Here is a 4980-nt window from a genome sequence, read left to right as displayed (position 1 = left end):
TAAATTATTTTTTTTTTAAAGTACCTTATCTTCACCATACATGGTTTTCCAAATTAGGCATAATAATGTGTTAATTCCACGACTGCATATATCGGTTGATATCGGGTATCGGTTGATATCGGTATCGGTAATTAAAGATTTGGACAATATCGGAATATCGGATATCGGCAAAAAGCCATTATCGGACCATCCCTATTTCTGGGTATTTGTTCTGTTGTGTTTATGTTGTGTTACGGTGCGGATGTTGTCCCGAAATGTGTTTGTCATTCTTGTTTGGTGTGGATTCACAGTGTGGCGTATGACAAAATTGGTGCATTTCAGCTAAATTTGTTGGTTTTCTGACATGGACTTGTTTCTTCAGCATTGTCCACACGTTTAAGTCAGGACTTTGGGAAGGCCATTCTAAAACCTTCATTCTAGCCTGATTCAGCCATTCCTTTACCATTTTCAAGAAGGATATTTAAAGAGAAACTACATCTTGTGAGACGATGTCGGCCAACCCCGAAATGGGGAAACGCCCGCCACTTCCACTCGAATCAAGCGACTACGAGCGGTACCACTGGCTTATACGGCGTGGATGGGTGCAACAAATTGTGAGTTCAAACATTTTATTTTTTTCACGTTTAATATGCAGCTGAGACAGGCTCCGGCACCCCCCCGCCCGCGACCCCGGAAGGGACAAGCGGTAGAAAATGGATGGAATGTGTTTTCTTGCAATTTTAATTTTGACAGTACCACATAAAATATGTTTTAATTGCTGATGCGGGTTTTATTGATTTTTAAATGCACCAGAAAATAACCTGTTTTGTACACTGTTGATGTGCTTCAATGGCGGTAGTGCGTAAATGTGTTTCTGTATAGTATTTCTCCAGCAATGGTCATGTGGTGATATCAAGATTGAATATCTCAAATAAGGGTGATATTTGCTTATTTTCTGTCTGATAAGATAATTCTTCTCACTAAGCAGATTTTATGTTAGAGTGTTTTACTTGTTTTAAGGGTTTTGGTCCTAAATGATCTCAGTAAGATATTACAGCTTGTTGCTGAGATTTGATGAGCTATATTGAGTAAAACATGCTTGAAACTAAAATATCAAGTGTTGCAAAGCTGTGTCATCAACACTCACAAGTATAAAACTACTTTTTTTAAAGTAATAATTTCTTACTTCAAGCATGAAATAAAAAATCATGACTTTGACACAATTGTGTCTCATAATTAAAACAGATGACAGCCAAATGGACTTTGCTGTTTTATTTTCAATGAAACAATAGAAAAGTTGTACTTATATAGTAGTACAGTTGGCACAGTACAGTAAACTGCTGACAGTTAATATTTAAACATTTGACATTTCAAACAATTTTGAACAGAAATAGTTCATTCACATTCAGATAAATTCTTCAAAATTACCCGGGGGCCGGGCTGTGTATATATATATATATTAGGGATGTCCGATAATGGCTTTTTGCCGATATCCGATATTCCGATATTGTCCAACTCTTTAATTACCGATACCGATATCAACCGATATATGCAGTCGTGGAATTAACACATTATTATGCCTAATTTGGACAACCAGGTATGGTGAAGATAAGGTACTTTTTAAAAAAATTAGTAAAATAAGAAAAATAAATTAAAAACATTTTCTTGAATAAAAAAGAAAGTACAACAATATAAAAACAGTTACATAGAAACTAGTAATGAATGAAAATTAGTAAAATTAATGGTTAAAGGTTAGTACTATTAGTGGAGCAGCAGCACGCACAATCATGTGTGCTTACGGACTGTATCCCTTGCAGACTGTATTGATATATATTGATATATAATGTAGGAAGCAGAATATTAATAACAGAAAGAAACAACCCTTTTGTGTGAGGGAGGTTTTTTGGGTTGGTGCACTAATTGTAAGTGTATCTTGTGTTTTTTATGTTGATTTAATTTAAAAAAACAAACAAAAAAACCCCCCAAAAAAACGATACTGATAATAAAAAAACCGATACCGATCATTTCCGATATTACATTTTAACGCATATATCGGCCGATAATATCGGCAGGCCAATATTATCGGACATCTCTAATATATATATATATATATATATATATATATAGGGACGGCGTGGCGAAGTTGGTAGAGTGGCTGTGCCAGCAATCGGAGTGTTGCTGGTTACTGGGGTTCAATTCCCACCTTCTACCTTCCTAGTCATGTCCGTTGTGTCCTTGGGCAAGACACTTCACCCTTTGCCTCTGATGGCTGCTGGTAGCGCCTTGCATGGCAGCTCCCGCCATCAGTGTGTGAATGTGTGTGTGAATGGGTGAATGTGGAAATACTGTCAAAGCGCTTTGAGTACCTTGAAGGTAGAAAAGCGCTATACAAGTACAACCCATTTATATATATATATATATATATATATATATATATATATATATATATATATATATATATATATATATATATATATATATATATATATATATATATATATATATATATATATATATATATATATATATATATTCCTTGCACACTAATTGACTGCAAGAGCATGCACTTGGCGTGATGATGTCATGTTATCGATGGAAAAATGCATTTTTAGACAATATGATTTGCCTGAGCAGCTAGGAGACCCCGAGAGTAACAAGCGCTAGCCTTGTTGCCTTTCCATTAAGAACAATAAATTAGTTTTTAGTATAAGTTTGCTGGTTTCATGAAATGTAATGCCGAGCGCGTATCATTATGTCACGATAATGGCACTAGCATTTACTTCATTTAAGAATATTTTTCAACATATTGAGAAAAAAAGTCTCATATTTGTTTTTTTGCTATCAAGAAAAGTGCACTTGTTATAAGTGAGAATATACTTATTTTATAGTATTTTGGGGTTCATTGAGGTTAGCTAATTTGACTTGTTTTGGAAAGTCTTGACAAGCCAAATTTTCTTGTTCTGTTGGCAGATAATTTTGCTTAGTTGAAGAAAAATACCCCTCATTTTTGTGTTTTTTTCCCTTGTTTTTGAACACTGACTTTTTGCAGTGCACGCAATACAGTTTACCAAAACCATGGCAACGACCAGACATAAACAACCGGAGAGTGTGTTTGCATGGAAAGGGCAAAGTGTGTGCACTTATATGATGATCATGAAAAGTGATATTCTATTATGTGCAGGAAACATCTGTGCGTCATAAATGTAAATGCACAAGACGGGAAGTGCACTGGCTTAATCTGGAGGGTCTGACAACTGTTGCTTGGTTACCTTCATTTACCTGAATGCCTTTGCATATTTACAAAGTAATGAGCTGGAAGTGACAACAACTGCGTCTAGTTGTATTTGACAAGCGTATTGTGAAAAGTCACTATGTCTCTAGAAGTAGGCCGGGTAACGTTTTCATACCAAGAACCTCCAGCTTGGCTTCTTTCCTGAGAATATCCCGAGTCCGATAGTCCACTTTCCGACACAAACAACTCTGCTTTTATCAGGGCTCATGTTTTGCCAGGTTCTCTAAGCACTTCCTTTTAAAAAAGTCAGTGTAAACAAGTGGAACCGATTAAATCAACCTCTTGTTTCTCAAGGCAAGCTGTTTGACGTTGTTGTACCAGTGATGTCATTGGCGGACGTCAATACTAATGTGTACGCTGGAAAATCACTGAAGTTTATTGTCTGCAATAATGCTCATCAATACCACACACATAACAAAACCATAACAAAAACAAACAATTTGACCTAAATTCAAAATATTCCATGATGTCAACATGGAATATATTTATTTATTTTTTTGTTTTTATTCAGTCATTGGTGGAGCTAAGGATAATATTTGATTATTGTTTTTAATATTGTTTTTAATACTGTTTTTAATATTGTTGTGCAGCACTTTGGAAACCTTTTTGTCGTTTAAATGTGCTATATAAATAAAGTGGATTGGATTGGAATATGGCTAGGGTTGCAAAATTCCAGGAATATTCAAAGTTGGAAACTTTCCATGGGAATTAAAGGGGAATATTTGGGAATTAAGTGAAGTGAATTATATTTATATAGCCCTTTTCTCTAGTGACTCAAAGCGCTCTACATAGTGAAACCCAATATCTAATTTACATTTTTTAAAGCAGTGTGGGTGGCACTGGGAAAAGGTGGGTAAAGTGTCTTGCCCAAGGACACAACGGCAGTGACTAGGATGGCAGAAGCGGGTATCGAACCTGGAACTCTCAAGTTGCTGGCACGGCCACTCTACCAACCGAGCTATACCGCTAATGGGACATTAATGGGAATAAACATTGAATGCAACATGCTAGATCTTGCAGCATGATTATTAGCTAAAACAACCTGATTTAATGCAAATTCAGTAGAATTTCGACCCTGCACAGTGCATTCCTCCATCACATATATGGGAATTAAAGGGAAATGAATGGGAATAAACATTGAATGCAACATGCTAGATCTTGCAGCATGATTATTAGCTAAAACAACCTGATTTAATGCAAAATCAGTAGAATTTCAACCCTTCACTGTGCATTCCTCCATCACATATATGGGAATTAACGGGAATTAATGGGAAATGAATGGGAATAAACATTGAATGCAACATGCTAGATCTTGCAGCATGAATATTAGCTAAAACAACCTGATTTAATGCAAAATCAGTAGAATTTCGACCCTGCACTGTGCATTCCTCCATCACATATATGGGAATTATCGGGAATTAATGGGAAATGAATGGGAATAAACATTGAATGCAACATGATAGATCTTGCAGCATGATTATTAGCTAAAACAACCTGATTTAATGCAAATTCAGTAGAATTTCGACCCTGCACACTGCATTCCTCCATCACATATATGGGAATTATCGGGAATTAATGGGAAATGAATGGGAATAAACATTGAATGCAACATGCTAGATCTTGCAGCATGATTATCAGCTAAAACAACCTGATTTCATGCAAATTCAGTAGAATTTCGACCCTGCACTGTGCATTCCTCCATCACATAT

Source organism: Entelurus aequoreus, linkage group LG10, assembly GCF_033978785.1.
Source record: "Entelurus aequoreus isolate RoL-2023_Sb linkage group LG10, RoL_Eaeq_v1.1, whole genome shotgun sequence".
Classification (NCBI taxonomy): Eukaryota; Metazoa; Chordata; class Actinopteri; order Syngnathiformes; family Syngnathidae; genus Entelurus; species Entelurus aequoreus.
Note: the sequence above shows the minus strand (reverse complement) of the source record.